At 39.5% G+C, this 26,797-nt stretch overlaps 1 long non-coding RNA gene across 1 annotated transcript; it reads right to left on the reverse strand.

The window, feature by feature from the left end:
* Nucleotides 1–13,179: 13,179 nt before the first annotated feature.
* Nucleotides 13,180–25,638, reverse strand: LOC121814820. Its single transcript, XR_006054592.1, has 3 exons — nt 25,593–25,638; nt 18,796–18,847; nt 13,180–15,460 (listed from the first exon to the last, which is right to left on the reverse strand). It is a non-coding gene; the product is annotated as an uncharacterized LOC121814820 (long non-coding RNA).
* Between the last annotated feature and the right edge of the window lie 1,159 nt (nt 25,639–26,797).

Consider the following 26,797-nt stretch of genomic DNA (forward strand, 5'->3'; position numbering starts at 1 on the left):
CTACACATGGTTAAGGGATTTGGGGTAATCCTGTGGCCAGAGGCAAACAGTGCAAATACAACGCTCTGGGACTTAGCTGTGGCAGAAACATAGACAATGCAGACAGCATCTGCTCTTTGGGCTGTTTATAATTGTCGATACCTTTAATAATTTTATCCCAGTGATTTTTAACACCTGTTTTAATCATAACTGTAATTTTTGCTTGGCTTTCACTTTTACCTCGTTGGCTTAAATGACTTTTGTGTTTTTTAATTATGTTTTTGGAGACCTGGAATGTAAATGTGTCGGCCTTGGAAGAAACCTGAGCCCAATCAACCAAATGGTGGCACTTTGTCAGATGGAGATAAAAACCTTTTAAAGAAATGAACAACATCAGTGCAAAAGAAATGGCTGGCATTAATCACAAATCTTCACAAAGAGACGGGCAGGTCTATAACTCATGCAGTCTTAGAGTAAATAAACTCACTTAAGACGTATTATGGAGTATCTAATGTATATACTGCACATGGGGATTTTTCCTGACTTTAAGGCAATTTCGCACAGGCTTTATGCTTCCTATGGACATGGGTCGAAACGATGGACTTGTATCAAAGTGATATTAAATTCCTACACAATTAATGTAATACTTTTGTTGAACCCCACGAATTAAAGCCAAATGTCTGAACTTCACTCACATCTCGACAGTTTCATTTAAAATACACTCTGTTGTTAAATAAGCCATTGCTGACCTTTAAGTAACACAGTTAATCTACCTCAGTTTGTTTTGCAGCGCATTTCAAAATATGAAAAAGCATAATGTCACAAGTACAGTGCCAGTATTTGATTTATAAACGTGAGGGCTTACATGCAAGTTTTAAATTTCCTCTTTATCCAATCCCACTGAGCAGTCCTTATCTTTAAATCTAACCTCTCTTCTTCCTTTCCTGCTGTGTCTTTCTTGTCTTTCTCCATGTCTGAGTGAAGTTAGCTCTCTTTCTTTTCTCTCCCTGTGAAATACTGCAGTTGTACTTTTAGCTAGCAACGCACTGTGCGACAAACTCCACACAAACAGTTTGTGTGTTTGCTGATGTTTGTTGAGCTGACAGAATTTTGCATTTGAAATTACCCGTGTATAGGAATTTCTTTTATTTATGCATTAATCACATTATTTTATTGTATAATGCCTTGGTGCCACTGGATTTAAACATGTTACACCCAAACTGTAAGACAAATGATGGGGTTCTAGTAAGGAAGTTGGGGGAAGCAGACAACTCCACAGGAAGAATCTTTTGTCTCTTTGAGGACCCTGGGAGGTAGCAAGGGAGTGTGAACCTTAAGGTGTGAAACAGCTGTGTACTGCCTTTTGTTCCTGGAGAAGGTATTTAACTGAGAGTCATGCTAGGCTCAGGGAGACTCTGCTGACCATCTGCCCCGCGGTCATGTAGGCTGTCCACAAGCCTGGTTTTCTGTTATTTGTGTGTTTGGATTAAAGAATGTTAGCTACCGCTCACCGCTCGTCTGCAGGCTTTATTTAAATGGACACAACACCCGCCACCAAAGAAATATTACTCCCTTTATGCTAGCACCTCTTCTATAGGACTAGCTAGATGATGAAGTACCACGACCACAACTTATGGACACCTGCAGTTGTTTGGTGTTCTGCCAACCCCCCCCCCAAAAAAGACACGGACCCACTTTAAACCCCTGACTATAGCCTGACTATAGCAGACAGTTGTGCTTCTTTCATCACTTTTTATGTGACGATGGCTATTAATACGTGAACAGGATTGTCTTTCATGCTTCTCAAATTGGTTTGAAGTTTGAAGGCCTGCAGTGATGTGAAATAATAACTCCCCTCATATGCGTCAGACCGAAAGTAACGAGCCTGTTTTGAAAATGTAAAGAGTAGAAAGTACATATATCTGTTTAAAAAAGTAGGGAGCAAAAGTGAAATGCGGTCAGAAAAATAACTACTCAAGTAAAGTACAGATACCTGAAAACTTTACTTAAGAACAATAAGGAAGCATTTGTACTCTGTTACGTCTCACCTCTGTGTTTAGGTCATGTCTCAGAGCTATAAAATCTCCTGGTAGTATTCAGACTTCTTTCTTGTTTACAAGGTTAGAGTTCATGGCCAACATTGAGCTCAGGCAACTCAGAGCTTTTTGTTATTGAAAGTTGGATCAATATTATTGGGTGTTTCACATATAGAATAATTAGCTAATGGAGAACAAAATGAATCCATGGAACCTGCGAAATTAAGCAGAGAGAAAATTGTTGGCCAATCACTAACGACTACTGCTCCTTCTCCTGCACAACACAAATGTAGAATCTGTGGCTTTTCATGTTACTTATGTATCACCCTAAGCAAAATTGGGTATATCACTAAATAGTTACCAAACCAATCTACTCAACAGGGGCTGGTTCCTAAATGGGAACGATGTACACTTACCAGGCACTTGGTTAGAAATAGCTTGTTAATGCTTCTAAGCACTAACTCAATGCGTTTAGGCATATAGACATGGTTAAGACAATCCGTTGAAGATCAAACTGAGCACCAGAATGAGGAAGAAGGGTGACAATGATTACAGCAAGTATGGTGCCAGATGGGCTGATCTACTGGTAGTTTCCCACGCAATCATCTCTTGGGTATTAAGAAAGTGGTCAAAATAAAAGAAATATACAGTGAGCTGCAGTTCTCTGGGACAAAGTACTTTTTTGATGTCAGAGGTGAGACGAGAATAGGAAGACTGCTTAGAGCTGAAAGGAAGCTGACAGGAACTCAAATGGCCACTCTTTAACACAACGCATTAAATCTTCAAGTAGATGGCCAACAGCAGCCACACCAGGTGCCGCATCTGTCAGTTAAGAACAACAAACTGAGGCAACGGTTTGCACAGGCTCAATCATGGAGTTTCTGAACCCAAAGAGTAGACAACAGCAACTATGAGATAGTTTAAAAGTTTTATTGTTGACTGAAGAATTTAGCAGGAGCAAAGCAAAGAAGCACTGGGCAGGAGCTATCACTCGGCAGGTGGTCAGGGAAGGTCTGTGGAATTGGAGAGAGATTGTTAAAGAGAGTGGATGGTGGGGATGAATGGAAACAGATGTAGGTGTAAATCTCTTACTTGGGATCTGAAGGTGAGCTCTTTGTGAGAGAGAGAGAGGACAGTCAGTGGGGACGTTGGAATCCAGTTTTAGTTAGGAGGCTGCAGTGGAAAGTGGGCAGACAGACCAGAATCAAAAGAGGGGCATTTATCAGAGTGATGCAAGAGGTTGGGAGGATGGCAGAGATTGAATCTAATGGTGAAATGAGATTTCCAAAGGCAAAACAGGTAGGTTTGATAGTTGAGTACTGTGAAGTTTGGAGTGAGGAACTGAGAAGGACATGAGAAAAAGATATCATTGGGAAGCAAGAACAAAATGCTGATAAACAACATGGAAGCTGGTTTTACCACTAGCAGCTGAGACAAACTGGCTGAGAATCACAGTTTGGTCCTACATATGCAGCCTTCAATGAGCTGATGACAACCAGGTGTGCAAAGGGCAACTTGGAAATGAGCAGTTCCACCTAAGGCTAGCCACCAATCCACCTGAGGAGGGAAGCAAAATGAAACCACAATCGGGCCAGACCCTGACAGGCTCACCAAAACTGGACAACAGAAGATTGGGAAACAATTTCCTGGAAAAAGACAAGGAAAAATAAGAATTTCTGCATCATTCGGATGGCAGGCTCAGAATTTGGGATCAACGACATGAAAGCGTTGATCTGTCAACAACTGAATCTGTGGTGTAATGGTGTGGGAGATATTTTACTTTGGTACCTTTAGTACACTTCCAGCTGACCATTGTTTAAACACCACAGTCTTCATGAGTTTTGTTGCAGACCACGTCCATTTCTTTATGACCACAGGGTGCAGACCTTCTGATGGCTGCTTCCAGCTGGATAATGTGCCATGTCACAAATATCAAATTATTTCAAACTGGTTTACTGATGATGACAATGCACTGTACTGAAATGCCCTCCACCGTCATCGCCTCAATTGAATAGAGCACCTGTGGGGATGTGGTGGAATGGGCTATCCACATCACTGATGTTTAGTCTCTAAATCTGCCACTTTTTGATGCTATCAAAATGGACTAAAATCTATCTGAGAGATGTTTCCAGTATCTTTTTGAATCTATGACATGAAAAATTAAGGTTTTTCTGAAAGCAAAGTGGGCTCCAACCCCGTACCAGCACAGTGGACCTAATAAAGTGAGTGTACATATTAAACAGTATGTTAGGTTTGATATTTGTGTAATTACAGATTTCATCCCTATTTTGTTTCATCATTCTCATCTGAGGTGAAATTTATCCCGAAAGGTTGCAGTGACTATGATTAGCAAACCAAAGTGTAAATGTTTTTCACAGCATGATGAACTGAAGCTTAACATTCCTGTTTTGTCATTTTATATTACAACATTTAGTTTTACATGTAGACCTTGTTTTATTCACTAATTCATGTTCTGTCAGAGTCGCTCTATTTAGTTTTAGTGCACTATCCCACTGCTCTGTATAAAATACATCAGATTAATCAGCCACCAACTGTCTTTTTAACCATTTTAGAAAGTTCCCAGCTGCCCCTCAAGTTGTTACAGAGCCACGATCGATACGAGCGCAGTGAAGAGTCGTCTCTTTGAGGTGTTCTTGGGAAACAGTCTATTTAATTCGTTATATGATGGAGAAAAAGTATTGTAAAAGATTGTCATCCTGCACAACAGCCACTGAATTTAGAGGCGCACAATACGTCTAGTTTGTATAAGCCTAATAAGGACTACAGAGACTTATTAGTCAGGCATGAGGCTTTAGTGATGGTTCAGCTAAAGGTCTAATGCTTTCGGTCCAGTCCAGAAATATCAGTTACAGACAGAGTAGTCAGACACATTTAAGTAGAATAATGTTCTGCCAGAGCAAGGCTCTTCCTAGGTTTCTGACTATGGCAATACTATTAATACATAATAATTAGTTTTTTTCTTTTGCTCACAGAGAAAACAGATATTTAACAAAGAGCAAAATAAACATTCCTCTTTCCTCACTCTGAAAATTTGTAATAAATCCAGGTATCGAGGAAGTAAACTCAGGATAGCCTCATTCAACTGATTTGAAGATGTCTCCATGGAGACCAAGTTGACCATATTCCCTGTTGTCTTCTTGTCACTGGCAGGCACAAAATTAATTAAAGCAGGGCTTCTCTCTGGAGCATATTCTCTAATAAGTAGCTCATTGCCCTTTATGACATCTGCGCATGTGTGTGTGTTCTTGGTGTGGGTGTGCATCCAGGATCTTTTTATAAATAGCTAAAGAGTGGGTTTTCTTCTTTTTTTCACTGTCGCCAAGATTTAAGAAAGGCAAATAAAGTTTGGTACAAAATGTATGTGCTTGACATCCATTTATCATTACAGCAGGAAGAAGGCACAGTGATTTTATGGTCCTGGGCAAACACCAGCGTGAGGCCTCTCTTCATTTTTGCCTTCAATTACTACTGTAATCATAAAAATATATCTTATGAATATGGACTTGAAAACAAGAAATATGTTGGCCTTTCTTAAAATACAGCTTTTGTTTTATAGCAGAATTTATTTTATTGAAAATTACTGAGGCATTTTATTGAACACCACTCTCATCTGTGGCTTAGTTACATAAAGGTAATGTTGATGTCCACACACTGTCAAAATATCCAGTATAGCCAGCTGTGTTCATGCCCCTTTGGTGCTGTCCCCACAGGAGCTCCCATAGACTTTACAGTTCAGTGGTCAGGGCTTGTTCATTGACTCGTGTCCTCTGCCATGCTGACACAAACTAGAGGCACAGAAGATGTCATATGATGTCACATGGAAGTGTTTCGCAGACGGCGAGTCGAGAAGACAGAGATGAGCTCTACTGTGGCGAAGTAGAACACCAGAGGAGGTGAAGGGGCATGATGTGAACATTTGGGTGAGCATGATTTTGCTGCAGCTGGGAGTAAATGTAGTTTAGAGTAAACTTTTGAATACAGTCTGAGTCTTTATGCATTTTCACAGCATTTCGTGTTGAAACATTTATACGAGTTGAAATATCTGTGATAGACCTTCCATGGTGTACCCTGCTTTTTGACCAATGATGACCTAGAGATGGTTGAAAGATAGTGATTAAGAATTTCAGTCAGTTTGTACCTTGACATTTCTTAACACTTTTAACTAACCATATTCATTTTTTGTATGATTTTACAGTTATGCTTCCATAAATACACAATATCTTATCTCTTAAACACATTTTCATCTTCAGGTGTAATTACAGCTCAATAAGCATATTTAAAGATTAAATGTAATATTCTGCAGGGGTGCAGCTTCATCATCCATTAATCAAATGGTGTTTTTGTTTGTTTTTGATTCCTTTCTTCACTCTTGTTATTTAACATAAATGTCAAGGTCCATATTGGCAGGCATTCATATTTCTAGCTTCACTGGATTTAAATAAGGCTCTGCTCTCTATTTACCCGTTGCCATGGGGAATCATCAACGTTCTGTTGCCGATGACTTTTTTTCATTACTCACGCGTTTGCTTAACTCAGGGTGAATATACTTGGAGTCGACTGAACTAACTCTGATCAGCTGTTCTGGAACTGGAAACTCTTTCATCTCAGGGTTAATCAACCCAGAGTTCAGGATTAAAGTCAGATTTTCTTAAAGCCGCTTTCTGAAAGTGGCCCGTAGAGATTCATCTTGTTGCCAGGAGTAGCCATACAAGTCAAGCAATCAAATTGCAGCCACAACTGACTGGATGACTGGTGCAGGAGAATCCAGCTTTGTATCTCTCTCCCAGGGAATATATAAAACTCGTGGTGGCTTCTATTTGTGACATTTGCCAAATCCTTTGTGAGCTGATGTTCCCACAACTGAAGGGGCTGAGTTAAATTAAGACTGTGTCATGGGAGTACTGCAGTGGACCTAAAGTAGGAATTGTTCAACTGCCACCATAAGTAAAATTAAGTCATACAGTTTAGTAATGAAAGATTTAAACACCCACAGCAGCAATAAGTCATTGCTGATGTGGGCGAAAACTGCAAAACAAATGAGAATGTGTTAGGGAAATTCTGCACTCACAGTCACTCGCTTTAATTGTCCAAGTGTATGGTGAATTCATTAATCAAAGTGTACACCCTGAGAAAATGTCTCTCCTGCTTTGTACTTTATGACAGGTATTGTTAACATCTGTATAATTTTGACTACATATCTCCATGAGCACACTATGCATATATACTTGTAACTGTGGATACTGTTCCATTATGTTGTTCAAAGTAGTCTGTAGAAGTGGCCTATTTAAACTTTCTTACTGTGCATCCTACTTTATAATCTCTTTTTGTGGATATACAGCAGTTAAGTTCTAATTGTGCTCAGTAACACACTGAAAAAAAAGGCCATGTTGGATTTACTTGATTCAATAGTGGACATTGGTTGCACACAAATGTTTTGCTTTGGCAGAAACTTAAACAACTGAGTTAAATCAACACAACTTTTTCATATTCAATAAACCTGTGCATTTTGTGTTCATAAAACGCGATTGAAACATGTTCAGATCAAGTAAATTAAGCTCTTGGAATATTTTTATCCTTCACAATTTTGTCATTTTATTTTAACACTATTCAATAACTTTTACCCCAATACTACTTGGTCACTTAAATACTACATGCTGTCTTCATATTACATAATGTTCAACAAAGTCTAGATCCTGGTTACTATAAAAATTGAATGGGTCTTCAACAACTACCATCCTTCTAGCTTTATCCTGGTTGCAGGAGGGCTGGGAAATAACCCTGAAGTGATAGGTTACAAGGCAGGGTACACCCTGGACAGCTCACAAGTCTATCACATAGAAACAAACAACCATTTACATTCACAGGTAATTTAGAATCACCAGTTAACCCTAAATCTAATAACTGCATGACTTTTAACTGCAGGAGGAAACCAGAATACCCAGAGAGAAACCTGCAAACTAGCCAGAATGTGGATTTGAACACAGGACCTTCTTACTGTGAAGCAACAGCACTAACCACCATGCCAACAATCTAGGAAATGTAGGAAAGCTATGATTTCCTGTATTTGATGCAGATTTTTTTTGTTTTTGTAATAATCCACAATAAATAGCAATAGCATGCACGTGGTGCGTGTATAGTTGTCTGCCTCTTATAACTCCAGTGATTTTCCTGCAGTTTGAAATCTTGTGCGATCTTGTGAATTTCATGAGTTCAGCAACTAAGCACTCTTACTAGATTGTATCATGTAATGTCAACAAGAACAAATTAAGTTGTTGAATTTCGTACAGATCCTTCATGATTTAATTACGTTCATAGAAACATGAAATTATTGTGTTCAAATTACAAGTTAGACTTTTTTAATGTAACAACCACCCAATTTACTTTTTTTGGTATACTAAAAAAAGTAGAGGTGGCTGCTCGACTTGACTGAGATGGATGCCTTCCTGAAACCACGATCTAAAGAGCGCGAGTCTGAAACCCGTGCAGTGTCGCGGGATTTAACATTGATATATTATTGACTTACTTCACTTGAACATGATATGAACAATTTAATCTAGCCTCTCTGCATATCATGTAGTTTCTACACTATATAGTTACACTTAACTTTAAAGCATGAGGCAATTGTGTTAAATACACGCAAGATGCTTACGTAAATCCAAGAGCTGGCCAATCCCTTTTTTTCAGTGCAGTAGTAAATATATGAAGGCTTCTCTTTCATAGTTTATTGCTTCATGAAACAGCCAGGTGAAGCAGGAATTTCAGAATGTCTGCACAAGCTTAACACTGGAGATGTTCTGTTAAGAGCATACACTATGTGGGCAAAAGTATTGGAGCACATATCTTGTGTTTTGAATTAAGGTATTTTCAGTCCCATTTGCACATGTGTATAAATTCAATCAGTTAGCCTTTGCAAACATTTTTGAATGAATATGTCATTCTAAAGAGCTCACTGAATTTTAGCAAGGTACTATAATGGCATGCTTCTGTTGCAGCGAATCAGTTTATGAAAGTGGTGCGATTACAAGGTGGAAGCATTTAGGAAGCATAGCAACTCAACCATGAAGTGCTAGACGAAAGTTTCACAGGTGGATCGCTGAGTGCTGAGGCACAAAGTGTGTAAATGTTGCCAACACTCTCAACAATTCAGTAACTGCAGAGTTCCAAATCTCCTCTGGTATTAACATCAGCACAAAAACTGTGTGCTGGGAGCTTCACAGCTGGGGTAACCATAGCTAAGCAACTTCTGTAGATGCAGTGTGTAGGTGGCCTAGTAAAGCTAGGCAATATGATTTAAGAGCAAAAACAATTCAAAGCAAAAAAAAAAAAAAATGCAACATTCATCCCCCCCTTACAACACAGAGTGTTCTCTTCTAGTGCTTCAACATTAGTTCAGCCTTGCCAATTCTTGTGTAATTGCACATAATTGGTTGAGCTATATAAATGTTTAAACACAAGTGCGTGAATGCACAAACTGACATCTTGTAAGTTAACACAATAATATAAAAATGCAGAATAAGTTTGATGATATCTTTTAATTAATTTTTGTATGTAAGAAGTGTCTTTATATTTGCTGAGAAACTTTGTTTAGTTGCTGGAAAATGTGTCTAAACAGTTTACAGAAAAGCTGCGAAACAAGCAGCAAAACAGAAGTAAGTAACTAAGAGTCATGTTAATTTGAAGAGTGTGAATGTGGTAGAGTGTGAAACTGCTTTTTTTAAATTTCTTTTTTATAAAGATAGAATCATGCCTGACAAGAACAGTATCACATAATGGCTAATGAGCAAGTAACTTCAACAGGAAGTTAGCAGAGAAGCTTTTAAAGAAAGCTCTAGAATGTGGGGGTGGAACACTATATTCTTATCAGGTAAAGACAGCAAATGGAAGATCGCCAGTCAGAAATCCCACATGGCCCAAAACAACTCATTAGGAAACACAGAGTCGATAGACAGATTGTTAGAAGGATGCAAGAACGAACACTAGACGAGGCCAGGCCACCGGCTTACTTTGGATCATCGCTTTAAGCCAGTTTTGACTTTCACCGGCTTTCCCACAAACACACACTGTTCTGCCCCCCGCCTTCCTCAACCTCTGCCTATCCATCCATCCTATCCGCTTCACTAACCAGCTTTGTGGTTTTGACCACGTATCTTGTTACAGTATCTGACCATGCCAGAGAGAAGGGTCCTTGTGCAGATGACATTTTTATCCCTGCCTTAAGACATCTTCAAAGACAGAAGCTGAAAATGAAAGCACATGGTATATAGGGGTGTGGCAAACGATAGAAAATTACAAAATGGAATGTTGATTTTAGAGAAAGCAATCTTTAAATATAATTGTGTTTCAGGTGTCTTCTTTGTTGGTCCCTGCCTTTTTTCTAAGATTCTGAAAAATACATTTTTGTAGATGCAGGCGTAGTAAAAAGAAAAACAAATTGAATACCAGCCAACAGTAAACAACCAGTAGAAATAATTCACTGGTAAACAGCATTTTTGTTTTTATATTGTATTTGTGAACTCTAACTTCTTCACCTGGAGTGGCTTTATATTTACCATCTTACCTCAGCCTCGGGCTACATGCCATTTCAACTTAAGACAGCTCATCAGTATGAGTGGCAGCTATTGGGAGGTGAACTTTACCCAGTGAAGGGGAGACTAACATACTTCTTTCCTGCCTCAAGGTGAAAAGTTGTGTATCGCTACTTTTAGGTTATCAAGCAAGTGTGTACTTTTAAACTATGAAAGGGTCATAAGATATTCTTTCGCCCTCACATTTTAATGAAGAATGGGTTTGGTTTTTTTTACTAAATGACAAAATGTGTGTGTTAAAGAAGATTTCTTTCATATTTTCACAGGCTGGGGGTCAGATTGCTTCAAGTTTCATCATGTATTGGCGTTCACCTTGAGTGAATCCCTTATGGGACCTGAAGAAAATGGCTTTGTTCAGCAGTTAATCATCTGTTCTAAGTGCAAGACCTGTTCATCTCTCATGTCCCTGTTTTATGACATAACTTTCTATCAGTATGTCTCTTCATCCGCCATAACGGTTTTTTTTACTGCTGCAGTAAACGACTGTAACTATTCTCCTCTTGACAAAAAGATGCCGTATCTGTCTGGAAAGAATAAGCAGAGGCAAGAAAAAGGGAGGAGAGATGAAAAGCACATCACAAATATGAGAGAGGAGGAAAGGGTGAGAGATGAAAGGGCAACATGAGTAGAAAGAAGATGAAGACAAGCCTGTTTATGTTGAGGTTTCTGTCTCTGCTAATTACTGTTGCATGCCTCATTAAGTACAAGCTTCTCATGTAGCTAAGAGGGTGCTGGCATTGGAGGTGAGACTTCAGCATCAGAAGTGCAAACCATTCCAGCTCCTGCTCTCCTTTGAATCATGACTAAGACACAGCAGCCTATTTGAGAAGGTGTTGCTTGGGTCAAGGCCATTCAGTCGGTGCTTAACATAGCTCCTCTATCTATGCATTTTTCTTAAGGAGGAACTCCAGTCCATTAACCTCTTCTTTCCTGCAGTTCCACTGCTAAAAGCTTACTTTGGTGACCTGTTCCAACCATTAAGCTATAGACTATCCTGAATCCTGTAGATAGGTAATGCAAAGCACAGGGTAGCACATTAAACCCATGGCATTATACACAAGTGCTCCTGTTTTGGATAACACCTATGGAGACAGCCATTCTGGCTGAGCAAGTGGCACTAGCAACATGTGACTAGCTTACTTCGCTCGGTACAAGCCATGAAAATATTGGTTATTGCATAACTGACAGGAACCGGAACAGGTATGTTACCTGTCAATTAATGCACATTTACCAGCATGCAGTTCTTGCACAACTCCAGCAGGTTGTATCCTTTACACAACTAAAGAACTAATTGAATGTACTTTTTTTTTTTTTAGACATAAGAGAAATAATAATTTTTTTTGCCTTTTTAAGCTTTAATGATGATCTTACTTGCTTAACTTTAAGGTGAACAGTTATCATACCCACATTAAGATAATGAACCCAGGGCACCATCTAACAGAAGTTCGACAGTATACATTATAATAACTATTACATTACAATCAGTATAAGAAATATTTGTAAATTTGAGTATGTATTTGCTGTCCCATTTACAATTTACAATACTGATAGATCCAGATTAACAGAAGATTGAAAGAGTACATACACATAAAGGATGCAAATGGTATTTAAAATAAAAAGATTTCTCTGAAGCATCAGGGTTATCAAAATATTTCATTTGAGACACCCAACTGCAACATTTTAATTTAGCTTTTTAGTTAAAAGAAAAAGTAATATGCACAATCACTTTCCAGAAGCAATGAACAGTCCATATTTAGAGAATATTATTTGGACATTGTATATATTTAAAAAATACTCCCTGTTTCCTCTGTTTGCATTAAACTCTGCAAGCTGCAAACTCACTGGATGAGATCTCCTCTTCTGTATATTTCTCATTTAATCCATATTTAGGAGGGGAGAGATTCTGACGCAATAATGTCAGGGTTTTGGAGGATGATGTTTCTAGTCCTGCAGCTATTTTCAAATCAAATTATTATGTGGAATTAGCCAATTTAAGCTGGAGCATGCAGAAACAGTATTTATGACCAACAAAAGCCATTTGGTCCCTGTTTCCAAACATGCCAAAAGTGCCATGCTGTTGAAAGATCACACATCTCTGCTTGTATTTTTGTGATATATATGTATAGGTTATGTCCAGCCTAACATGCATGTTCTTTCATGCATTAATCGAGTCAGAAGTTGTTATATGAGCAGCATTCTTCTGGCAGCATGTAAGTAGTGTCTCCATGGATAAAATACAGTCTGGATATGGATAACCAAAATTGCTGTGCATATGCAGTAAGGTACAAGGTACCTTGTACATAAGGAATGGCTGTTATCATACACCGCCTGCATTTTCAATAAAAGCTTAGACACTGGCAACTTTAAAAAGCTGAAAAAGAAGAGAAAAAAAAACATCAGTCTGTTACCACATCTTACATTCAGCTGAAAAACTGGAACCCAGAAAAAGATGAAAAATCAAAAGCTTTTACAACTTTCTTTAAAGAAAAAAAAACACTTTTTAAAGAAACATTTCTAAAGCGTATGTTCCAATAAGAAAGTAAATAAATGGATGATTAATTAAAAAATGTATTTTACATCTAAAAAAGAACGAGGCAATGGAACACCAGAGAAGTTGTGTCATGCAACAAAATAGATAAATAAGTAAAAATTAAAACATATAAAATTAAGATAAAGACCTAGCTCCAAATGTTAAAGCACATTGTGCACATGTTACATACTAACAGCTTGACTCTATAGTAAAAAACTAAGGTACTGGAATGTCTTTAGTCTGAATGTTTAACTAATGGAAACATTTGGAGCAATGTGCAATGAAAAAATATGGAAAATAAAGCCACAAACAGCTAAGGAGTTGATGTCCTACAACAAGCAGAATACGATAAACTCCAGCAATTTGTCCCCATTATGAAATGCTCATACATTTCAAAATAAGAGGTGATGTCATGGGAATCTGGTTGTAAGTGATTGCGTGGTTATAAGATCCAGACATGTTTTGTGTTCTATGTGACAGTTTAGAAAAATGTACGTCAGTTATCGTTGTCTTTGGATTACTACTGTGTTGTTGTCCTCATAAAAAAAAGAAACAGTGACTGCAGATGATGTCTTATTCCAACTTTATACGCTTGAATAATTAAAGAACACCCTTGATTTGCAATAAGCTATTTCTTGTGTATTTAAGTGTTAACCATCCAGTGGGACGGTGATGTTTGTAAAGGCATGAAAGAGGGAAGAGGGGGAAAACCCAGCTAGTATTAAAAAAAAGTTTTAGGATAGTTTCCTCACAGAATGGTCTTACTTGACCTTTTTACTACAAAAAATATTTTCTCCAATCTCCAACAACTGTGAGACACACATTTCCTGACACACTGGCTGGAACTCAAGGTTGAGGTGAGCCTGTTGGGGAGTCCATGAAAATCCAAACGAGGACAGGGGATGTTTAGAAATCATACAAAAGAAACTAGCTCTACTGTTCTTTGCTGGGACCAGAGTACCCGATAACTTCATTCATCAACATATCACAGGTAGATTTTTACTTCACTGTTTTGTGGCAAGTAATGCAGCTTATGAACTAACTTATGTTTGTGTTGCACAAACAGACAGACAAAAAAAACATGAGATTGAAGGTTTAATAAAAGTAAGGTAAGCTATTTGCTGAAACCCTGTGGCATTGGATGACATTATAAAGAACAAAGGTTTTTTTTTTTGTACTTGCTGAGAGTTTTCAGCCTTGGCATTTTTATGACATGGCCCAGAGGATTTGCTTCTCACCGCATACCTTCTTGATAACATGAAAATGAAACATCACCCAGTCCACATTCCTGGGGCAACTCATAAAACTTCCCTAAAATTCTGCCGCACTAATTTCTAAGTTATTATTATAAAGCTGCCATAAGATCTCAGCGGCAACTTTTTACATTTAAAATTAAGCCACAACAAAATTGTGTTCCAATTTAAACATTTATGCTTCTACTTCTGGAAAGTTCTGTGTTTTTAGAAGTAAATTACATAGTTTTATTCAGAGTTCAAGGGGCACCAATATCAGATGGATTTTAAATTTTGCAGGAAGTTGCAAACACCTGCTACATAATTTCCAGGCGTTTCGGAGATTTCAGAACATCTTCAGAAACAACAAGATATACTCGTACTAGCTCACTGGAATATCTGTTTAATCCAAACGAATGATAGCTAACTGACAATGTAGATGGGCTTATTGCATAAGGTTACCACTAATTACTAGCTGCAATATGTGGATGGTACATGTTTCACCCTCTCAGTCTGTCTTTGTGGTGGAGACACATACTGTTGGAGACAAGACTGCAAAGTTGGCTTCAAGTACTCTGGCTGGTGTTTCTAAATCTGAGGAAAGCACCAAACTTGTATAAAAACTGAGTGTGATACAGTCAGTCAAACCTTATGGTTTTGTGGACTGGAGATAAACTCAAGGTGACGCTCGAAGCTGGATGTGGTGTGACCCAATACTGAGGAATTACATAGTCATTAAAAGATGCAGTAAATACCCTTGCAGGCAGGAATGTCAACAGGTGTAAATTTTATGCCGTGTACCTGGTTTCTTAATTTAATCACACATGTGTTGTTTGGTCACACTTGCTCTCAGTGAAGTCTTTGTTTCTCATATCCACGAGCAACAGCACATCTGTTCTTCTATAAATGTCAGTAAATTTCAGCGAAGGCATACAAGAGTAGATCTGAAGTTTGGTTCAGAGTGAATGATCCCAAGCAGTCTTCGCGTACCTTAATTGTTGACGTTTCACTCACTGATTTGAAGCTCTTCCACTCAGAAATGAGCCGTCAGTTGTCACAGCAGCCTAAAAAGATCATCTGTACAAACAAGACAAATAGCTTTTCAAGATGTTTAGCAACACCTTTTTTAGACTTGGAAACCAACCGCTCCCGCAGAATTTTGAAGACGTGTCACAGCATGATGAAAATACAAAGGAAGTTGCTTAAAAACTGCACAGAAACCAAAAAAGTAAAGATCCAAATGAAAACTGGCCCATCTAACCCAAACCCTGACCCTAACACCTACCTTCCCTTAGGCTAAGAAAACCCCTCACGAAAGAGAACATTTCATCAGTTAAATGTTTGATCTGAATGCTTGTCAGGGCAAGTGTAAGCCTATGAGTTTCCCATACCTCTATTACACTCGAACACTGAGAGGGTTGTCAGATGATGCAAAGAAAACCCTCCTAAAGCGTAAGCATTAGTGACAGAGGAATAGAGAGCAAGAAAGAGATTAAAAACAGAGAGAGCGCGAGGTAGAGAAAGAATTCGTCAGTGAGGTTATTAAGAGAAAAGAGCAATTCAGTCTGACAGAGGGCAGCATGACGGGCAAGAAAGAAGAGGCTGAGAAGCACTTCAAAGCGTGATTGGTAACTCATTCCCTTGACTTCTCTCCTGCAAACAGCTTATAATGTAACAATTTCTGCAAGCCCTACTGAAAAAGAATAAGTCTGCACTACATACTCGGAGGAGTAAGACTAAGACCACGCACATTTTATTGCAAACTAAACAAAGCTGTGCACGATTTACGCTATGACATTTTGAGAGAATCGCGTGCCCCAGAGCAGCTTAGTTTGACAAACATGATAAGAGCATCGGGGTGAAAACGCAGCATCTTTTCTCTCTTTAAACGCTCATCTGTGGTGGACAGTCTCTACTGTTGCTTCTATGGAGCCCTTTAGGCAGAATATAATTTTAATCAGCTGTCTGATTAGTACGACCTTGGGAACTGTCTTCATTCCACTGGGTAACTGACTGGAGCCGCAGATTGGTGTTAAGTTTCGTCAACACTACTCGGAGCGAGCCTGGAATATGTTAATTAACTCATTGATTGAGGTGGGCGGTTCATTTTAAAAGCAGAAGTCGAGGTCTCCGGTGTGGGAAGACAAAAAGAAAAAAAAACAGTGTTGTGCATATCAATGGCTAACATCAGTAGCTTCTGCAAACCGTATCCCTGCACTCCAAGGACACATTTAGTATCTGTTTCCATCGAGGCTATAGATGCAAAATAGACCAGCCGAGAGTGTTTTTGCCTCCAATGCTCTTGCATTAATTACTGCATACTGTATATGCTACTTGCAAGTAGGGAAGTACAACAGGGAGTTTTGCTTTTGAACTCATTTAGGAAACTGGGTTAAACTTTTATCATTAGTGCTATTACTTGCTAGTACAAGGACACAACAGCCACTCGGCACACACATCCAAACTGCATTCAAGAGAGAGCCTTGGCATTCACTTTGGTAAACTCAGGAATGTCACAAATGTATGAAGCACGTCTTGTCTTATTTGCTTTAACAGGATGAATCTTTTTTTTCCTCCCTACCTCCAATGACTTCTTCTTTCCATCCTTGGACTGGCACACTGTTTTGAAGTTGGGGCTTTGCATCAAGCGAGAGGTAATTGAAAAATGCAGACAACAAATCTTTTCAGCCACGTTCTGAAGGCTTTGTCCTTTTGCTATACAAGCAAATGTTGCGAGACAAAGAGTGTCACATTTTGCATCAGTGCTAATATGTAGGGAAAATCACCGAAGCTAGTCTTTGTGGGGTTGTCACAAAGCTTCTTTGGCGTTTTTGTTTCTGTTATATAAAACTATGCATAGTACAGACACATCAGCTGTCATAAGCTACTTTTTTCCAACTACACTTGTGCTCGAATCTCCTTTTTTTGTATCGGATGCAGTTCTCTAAACTAGCAGTAATATATAGCTGCAACGTCGATTTCTCAGTCTTCTTAAATTGCCAGCAGCCACAATCACATTATAGTGGGCACCTAAATGTAGGTACGGTGAAAGAAAACAAGACCCACTCATCTGAACGCAGATCACACATGCATAACAAAAGAGGAAGCACTGAAAAGAAGAAACAAGGTCATGCTTACACCAGAAATCGTGTGTGGTACAGCATCAGGTAGCAACACTTGCTTTGTTTAAAGGAAAAGGAGGATGAACGTTGACAGAAAATTTTCTCATTGTAATCAAAGTGCAAAACGGGGAGAAGAGCCGCGCACTATCCTAAAGCCCACGTACGTTATCATCATTGTTTTTTGAAATGTCGCCATATTTTGGCTCACTGATGTGTTACGTGGACGATAATACACTTTAAAAGAGGGGGAGCTCGATTACACCCACACTCCGGGGATTTATTATGATGTCTCTGCTCCAGTGTAAGATATTGAATAAGGACAAGGCGAGAAATGGGTTTATACTTGTGAAAAATTGCTCTTAGCGGCTATGCTCAACACGAAATGAGGCGGCTCACAACGGGTAGCTTTAAGTTAATTTTTTTCTTTAAAAAAAAGCGATTATACCTTTCTCACATGCAGGAAAGTTCTCGTTGTCGTCCAAGGAGGAGAATCTACACTATAATGGGGGAGGTGTAGCTGTTCAACATTCAAATGATGTTGTGTGTCACATTTGACTGGATTATTCTGGCCTGAGCAATACCCAGCTGTCAGGACTGCCAGAATATGAAGCAGCGCGAGAATCACAATCAGATTTTATCATCAAGTGTTTGTGTGTGCGCCTTACTCGAATGCGTCTTTGCGCGGTTCAGTGAATACACCACTGAATTGAGTTATTAAGAGTCTTTTTCATGTGTGCCCTTTTTCAGGTGACGCACGTGCATGTCTGTGTGGTGGGGAATTTTATTTATGTGAGCTCGTGTCAGTGTGTTTCTGGTCTTTGTGTACATTTTCTTAGTGTCTGACAGACCATGAGTAAGTGCAGGATGTGGAAAGGAGAAAAAAAGAACAGCATAAATGTCATGATGAAAACAAATCACAGACATATTGCCAGGTAAAGTAAAGAAACAAAGCTTAACACATCAAATTTCTCATCATTTCTTTTCATCAGCTCAGCATCTACATCATCATCTGCTCTGGCTCCATCTAAATGCAGCACCTTGAAGATGGTTATAAACAGACTGTTTACACTTTTCAGGATGCCTTCCACAATAATCGGCTTAAAGCCGGTGATGTGGCAGTGCTGCTAATGTACAGTAGATTTGAAAACTTATGTGAGGATTGCATTCAAGGAATGAAAAGACAAGATGTTACATTCTGAGCAAATTAACACAGATGTTGTGGGGGGAGGGTTGTACCCACACATCTGACATCTATACGTATATAAACATATGCAGAAACTGAAGGCTCACTTTGTCTCTCGGGGAAGAAGGAAGAAGCTCAGCAGTGCAGCACTAGCGCCATCTGTTGGGACAAGAGAGGAAGACCACATTATCATCCAGATGAGTTCGGGATGAATGATAGAGGGGAGGAAGCAGGATATTTTATGGATTTGATCAGTTACTGCGGGGGCCTGTACAGTAACGATGTACATAGTCCTTCCTGTTTAGTACTGTTGAGTAAAGGCTGTGTGTTTTTTTTCTTGTCTTTTTTCAGGTAAGACTGCCCCTATTTTTTTCCACTTAGCCACTGAGTCACATTGTTTCACACTGTATCACTATAGAACTTAAAATTCAAGGTTAAATTATGAAGGTTAAAAAAATCCAAAAAATGTAACTTTTTTTAACACAGTTTATTTTTTTATTTATTTATTCATTTTTAAAAGATTGTTATCAATATCACTTATGAAGGCACTTGAACATGGCATTGGATTTTATTTTCAACCATCGGTTGCCCTATTGAGGTAAATGAAAGGCTTTAGATGGTACTCCTTATTTCTTAAGTGTTTTCCTTTATCATATTTCAGCACCTGTCAGCTTTAGTGGAGGGACGCAAGTGTCTGTCTGTGCTGCTTGCATTTGATCTCCGAGTTTAAAGCGCCGCTGAAGAGATGATCAAGGTCAGACATTTTATTGTGTTACAGTCGCGAGAGAACCCTCTTTACACAGATCTAATGTGAAGGCCAAGAGTTTTCGTGCACTTTTTTCTATAGCTGATGATCTCACATTGAGGTTCTCATAACCGCAGTGCATGGTGGTAGCTCACTTGAACACCCCTTGTATTAAAGAGTTTCTTTATTTTAGTGGTTTCTGCACATCTATTGATATATTTAATCGACCTTTTTATGAAAATGTATAACCAGGACTATTTCATGGTACACAACTGTAATTTTTAAGGCACATTTCTATAATAGTATTATATATTTATACTGCTATTGTACTGAAAATTGCAGTAAATGCATTTAAGCAGTTGCACTCATGGATACACCTCATCCGTGTTCTCACAACTGAAAATAACGGTGATGTCTGTATATGTTTATTAAAGGACAACAGCCTAGTTTTAGTTTACGACCCTAGGATAATTTCTTTACACACACACACACAAGGAGACACATGCACGCACAAGACACCTTAAAATAGACAAATAACAGAATTAGCTGTTAGGGAGGAGTGAATTTCTAATTAAAGGGTGCAGGTGTAAAAACTAGGCTGCACATCTGTTTACACAAATTACAAATGTTTACTCAATGCAAATCAGATAGGGTTTGTGTACCCAGCGCTGTCTTTTCCACTAATTATTATTCTAGAGTGAAGAGCTAAATCTGTTGTGCTTTTTGCAGGGGAAAAAAGTGCAGCCTGTAATTCACGGGAATAATGTGTACACAGATGTATAAAACAAGATTTACATTTGCATTTTCCAGAGTATCTTGTCTGCCCTCTAGTGCATCTGACGTTTGAAGATTTAATTGCATAATGTGAAAGAAAGCACAGTTTGTTGTGTTTTTACTGAAGTCATGGACAAAGACAAAGCACAAATGAGGTGCACTCAATTTAAGAGTAAGTTGTGAGTTATTATTCTGCTGCAAGGATTTTCTTTCTCTCTCTTTTTGTACTTAGTGTGATTAGCTTTGGCATTTTCGTCAGTTTTCTGAAAACTCTTTTCACCTTGGCAACTTTATCAATGTGTGTCTCTTTAGAAATAAGGATCTTTGACGACATCGCCTCCCTGCAGGTTTCAATACAGCTGGTCGACACATTTACATATGCTTTAATTATCGGCTGTGAATGAAGCATTAACAGCGTATTAGAAATAGCTGAATATAGAAGCGTGTGTGCTTCTTCTGCAGTGTTGAGCAAAGACCTTTATGCTCCGAATTAGAATAGATTAGTTCTCTTAACTCGTCGTTAATGAGTTATGCTGGTGCACTTAAAAGTGGACGCTGTCATCCCCAAAGCTTTGTGTTGAACAGTACACACAAAAGAAGCCCTCTGTATTATCTCCTGACTTGAGGCAGACAGACGTGCTGCTATCCTACAAGGCTTGTGGTTTTAGAGGATTGTGTACTGAAAACCGCAAGACAGCTGGCGTTTCAAAATGTTATTCTAATATCTCCCAACAGCTGAGAGTGGCAAGGGACTGTTTGTTCTCGTCAATGGCCACTGGATGACAGAGCCACTTTGTGGGCCATACGCAGCATAATTAGGCCCTTCTCTTAAGGCAAGACGGAGGGCCACGGGAAGGTAAATAACTGAAAGACAGACACGTGAAGTCTGTACTGGTTCAAATGGAGTCCGATTACATTTTTTTTTCTTGATGTAATCATCTTTTTCTTAGATGAAAAAAATAGAGAGACTAATATCCGTGTTCATGAGTTTTCTTCAGCTCTGCATGCATGTTCTGCAAACCAAGTGACATGCAGCCAGTAGATGGCATAACACAATCATGACAACAGCCAAAGAAGCATGCACAAGTGTTTGATTCAGAGCCTACAGACAACGCTCCTAAAAGCGTTTGCCCATGCAGTTCAAACTGCAACTAAAGGCGTGTTTCTTTTATAGAAATTCCTCAGGCAAGAAATGTTGTTATGTTTTTAAAAAATCTAAAACATGAAGCTAAACTGCAATTCTTATATTACATAAGGGTGGACCGTAGAAAAGCAGCGACTGCTATGTGGTAAACTTCCAGATGCATATGAATATTATGATATGATATAATGCACTGATGCATCCAATACAATACTGGTGTCAGTGTTCCAGGTGAAGGCATTTTGTTTGAGCCAGTTAGAGTCATTATAGATTAACTGATTAAGCTTCAAACACTCAAGAGATCTTTTACTCTCATATTCAGAGTATACATTTTTTTTCCCCACAAAAGTTGCTTTACCTTTATCTAAAACAGGGCTGTCAAACATAAGGACCAGAATCAGCCCAGATAAGAGTCAAATCTGGCCCACTGGAAAGTGTAAAAGAGAACGTTTTTACATAGTTCTGCAGTTAAAAAAAACAAACAAACAAACAAAAACCTAAAGAAAACAAACAAGCAAAAAAAGGACATTTTCTGTGAATTACCAGAAGCTTTGTTGTATAATTACAGGACAATCTGAGCAATTTTGCACATTTATTTCTTAAACTTTAAGCCCAAAGAGTTGTGCTGACACATTTACTTCAGTTACCACAGCAACATTTCTTTATCATGTATAAAAACTGAGAAATACTGTTGAAATTAGATATTTTTTTTAAATTAGGACATCTCAATTATATGTGTAATTAAACTTCTTTTCACTGACGAGGAGGGCAGTTTCACCGGTCCGGCCAAAGATGTAAAAGGAATTTGACATCCCTGAACACTTAATTTAAACTGAGTTTTCTTCTACCTTACACTTACAGAGTTTACAGAAAAACTTTTTAAAAAGTGTCCCGTTAAGTTTGACACCAGATATTCTGCTGAATAAATAATTTAATCAACAGAAAATCCAAAGAAAACATATCAAACAGATTTACCATCTTTACAACAATCGCTACTGCACTCTCTTTACTTCCAAACAAACTTTTAAATGTTTTTTATTTCCAGTCAGACAAAAGTCACAACCACTGGATTGCATGTGACACATCTAATTGTTTTCGCTTGGCAGTTTTATGTTTGACAAGAAAACACAATGACCCGACCAAAGAGCTGGCACACAGTGTACCACAGTCCCCACAGCATTTGGCGATGCTATCATGCCCAACCCTCCCCTTGTTGATCAGAGGCAAACTTGCCGACGCCACCGTGTCGCATTCTGGGGATAGCTGCGCATAGGGCCGCTGTGATGTGCCACCTGGCCCCTGGCTCCATTGGTCAGGAACTCTCCCTGACCTCTCCATTAAAACTCGTTTGCCACCGAGCGCCGCGTTGGGGGAGAGTCTCTGAGGGCCACTTGCGTGCATTCTCCCCGTGATGAGGACAGACCCGAGGGAGATTGCCAACACCTATTGGGGAAGCTTGGCCTGCCTCTTCCTCTCAGTAGGCTCATAAGCTGCCTGGCCCCAAGAACCATGCAGTTACAGATCAAAGATTGTCCATTTGGTAGGCAGCCAAGAGAGCACTCTGTGCCTCCTTGCCCCATTACTAATAACCATAAGCTCTAAAACAGCAGGGTGTCTGATAGAAGAAAAGCTACAAAGATTTTGAAAGGAGTAATTGTTAAACCGTATACAGAACTGCTGAATGTTACATTTAGGATTGTTGTTACTTCTTAGTTTGAACAGATTGGAGTGTAAAAACTGAAATTTGTTTCAATGTTAATCTACTTTTTTATTTGCAGAAGAAGAAGGGCTGAAGTTGATGTGATTAAACTGGTAACTGTACTTACATGTACAATATATTTTTGCATGACTGCCTTTAAATGAGTTATTATCCCTGAGAAAATCCCCCTATCTGCCTCCTCCCTCACTAAGAAAAAAAAAAGAAAGAAAAAAAAATTCCCAGTATTGTGCCGAGTTAGTTAGTGCAGAACAGGTGTTTGGTTTGTTTTCACATTCGGTCACCTTGCCAAAGCCTCTACTAGTCCTAGACACAGCATTTACACCCGTAACAACATGTGCTCTTAGACCTCACATGTAGTCTACACCATGTTTTTTTTGAGTAGTCCTCTGCAAAATGATAATATTTGGCCAAAGAGCAGAGAGTAGATGCTAGAAAGCCCACGGCACTTAGTACGATTGGCTGGAAAGACACTGTCTCCACCTGTTGCAGGTCAGAGGCTAATGCCTTAAGGTCAAAGGTTGATTCGACAAGGCTGCTTTGGAACTTGTGCTTTCTCTGCCTGTAAGAGTTCACATACTTAGTGCTGAATGTTTAAGTCAACAGTGGAGACCAATCAATGAGATGCATTGAATTGGAGAGCGTGTGGGAAGCTGAATATACTGTCTAAGCAGCTTAACATTTATAAACTTATTATTGTTCTGCGATATTCTAAATGTCATTACTGACAAATACTGAAATGTGTCGTGTTATCACAGTTTGCACCACCCTGCTGGCCCTGTTATTCTTGAGCTTAGCTTGAGTGGCAGTTGTGGCCAAGACGATTTGATATAGGGCTGCATAACAGATAAATGGAAAACATTAGAGCAAAAACAACTGTTATGTGGCTTTTGGGCTCCCAGAGTGCTGCACAATGTTGAAATGAGCAATGTAATGAGCAGATAAGTAGGCCATCATGCATTACATCTCCAAATACCATGGACTTGTAAGGCTCTTTTTAATGGTACCAGGGATGTGGGCCACTTTTAGCCACATTTAACCCCCGGGGTTGTACACCTCAGAGAATTCAGAGGTATGGCCCGGGCCTAATTAGCCTGAAAAACAATAGCCCCCTGATCACCATTCCTTTGTGCTCCCCTGCATTGTGCAGAGGATCTGATTACAAACTTGCGATAAACAAGGAGCTAAATTAGATGTGCAGTTGTTGCCATTGTCCCCAATTTGTGATACCCAACCTACCCCCGCATCCTTTGTACTCTCAGTATGTATGAGCCAAAGCAGACAAGCCTGAAAGAGTGACCGGTCCCTGATGGAGTATAAATGTATAGTAACTGACAAGAAGGGAGAGCTGATACAGTTGCTCTGCCCTCTGCGGTCACCTTCTTCTGGCAAGGCCTAAGGTAATTAAGACCATGAATGCAGTCCAAGTAGTGGGCTGCTTAAGACAGAATATTAATGTAGCTTTGATGGATGGAGTCAAAAGTGATTTCTTGCAGCAGAGCGTGGGTTGCGAGCCAGCTGGTCTTGGGTCAGAGAACTGGATGGTGGGCAGATGCTTAAAGGCCCTCTTAGCCTCTGCTGATGGAGCACAATTGATTAATGCTCCCCAATTAGGGAAACATTAAAAGCCACGTTTTCCAAAGCACAATTCAGTGTCACATAATGCATGTGAGGCATTTTGTGTATTCCCAGTCCAATAGAGGACAGAGCAGCTCAGTTTGCATGGAATCCACACTTGGCAAATTTCCACTACTTTAACGCCTGGTATGTGGAGTGCTGATTCTTAATGGTTGAGCTTTTAGGAGCGGCTGTGTAGTTGGCGTTTAATTATAAAGACATCCATATTGAAAAAGATTCGGTGCATTAATGGGAATCTGTGTTCAACACAATTTCTGATATTGTTTGTTTAAAGCATGTAACGCACTTAATACTACAAGTCCAGGATCTCAACTGATCCCACAGACAGCTGCTGTCACGTGTGGCTTAGCACTTTTTAACGCTGTCTTCTGTTGAGCTGAATTGTAGACTTTTAATTTGCATCAGTATTTTTAGACCTTCTGATTTTCATCTACAGCTTTAAAAATAACACATTGTGATGATTTTGGCAACCCATAAAAACGAGGTATAAAGCATTAGCGGTGGATCTTCCTCATTTTTGACTGTTGAAATATAAGATTGTAAAACTGTCAGGCTCGGGCTTGAGTCAGCTTGATGTTTTATAGCTCCTAAAGCATTTTAAAATAAAAATGGTAACATTAGTCATCCCTCATCAGTGTCACGCAACATGCACAGGGCTGGCAAACTGCTAACCTTGCCTCCAGTAGAATCGAAGGGACCCCTTGCCATTAGTCGAATGCATTTTTGCGCTTTGTGTGATTGGGTTGAATGCGACCTCCTGTATTGCAGCTAAAGCTTTCTTTCTTTTTTTTTCTTTGCAGCCTACATACCTGCGCACTGATTCCTGTACGTGATCCACAGCCTCCCAGAGGACATGCAATGAGCCAGGGAATGTGTCCTTGTTACTCACCAAGCAAAGTCTTTTATGGTCTTGTAACAGGAAGCCCCGAGGTGAGACATCTACTGCTCTGGCTGTCAGAAAATCCCCAGACTTTCTCGAAGGGAAGGGCAGCAAGGGGAAAAGGGCAGAATTAAAACGAAGGGGCGCGGCGTCAAAATATGTATCAAGAGCTGCATCACAGCGCTGCGGTTGCAGTTAAAGAGCAGATCGTTTTTGCCATCTTTTCTAATTTCAAATCATTCTTTCTAACAAGTTAAAACAATTGTACCAGAACAAACCTTCTGATTCAGTCTCAATCGTCTCTCATCTGAGTTAACCGGTGAGAAATGCCACACGTCACCATACATGTCGAGCCATCCACGAGAACAAGTAATGGAAAAACTGATTTAAAAAAATTATATTCCTATTGGTGATATTTTTATAGAATGACAGTGTAATTGATCATGTCCCTGAGGCTCTATGTTGCCTAAGCTCTATATGTGTCTTAAGACGAGACAGGGTCAAGGCCGGGGACAACTGCAAGGCGCTTGTTAAGTGTCGGAGGCTCGTGCCGCTGGGACCCTTGAGCCATTCCTGGCATCCTGCTTGAGTAGGCCCCCTGCAGCATGCCTGAGGGGGGGGTCCTGTCCCATGCTGCCCCACTCATCTATTGACACAGCCGTATTATGTCTAGGCTTCTCCGCGCTCTGAGCTCAACGGGCCCTTGATTGTATAGAAACCAAAAATAAACAAATCAACAAAACAAAAGGGGAAAGGCAGACAAAGAGAGCAGGCAGCATGGCAGGCTTTTCCATCTGTTTGGAGCGGTCAGCCTTTGGCCTTTGGAATGATTCCACTCGCCACCGCTTACCCACACACGTTCCGAACGAGAAGTTTGAGTCAAAAAGACCAGCGCGCTGTCTCATTATTATAGCGATAGAAAATACACGAGGCAGCGAAGCGTGCATCAGATCACAGCCCCGTCTGTTGTGATAACTGAAATATGACGTACCAGTCATGTGGCTTTTTCAGCGAGCCAACTCTTAAAATAAAAACAAACACTGAATCGCTGACCTAAAATCTAATAGGGGATTTCTGCGCAAGGTGTTATGAATTAGACGGTTCCATTGTTTCACAGTTGTCTTATTTAACTTCAACAGACTTTTATAAAAGCCTGTCTGTTCAAGCATCATGACATTACTCATCTGCTAGGAAGATCAATGACAAGCTTCACC

Source organism: Haplochromis burtoni, unplaced genomic scaffold (assembly GCF_018398535.1).
Source record: "Haplochromis burtoni strain Fernald_Lab_line unplaced genomic scaffold, NCSU_Asbu1 Contig_88, whole genome shotgun sequence".
NCBI classification, from domain to species: domain Eukaryota; kingdom Metazoa; phylum Chordata; class Actinopteri; order Cichliformes; family Cichlidae; genus Haplochromis; species Haplochromis burtoni.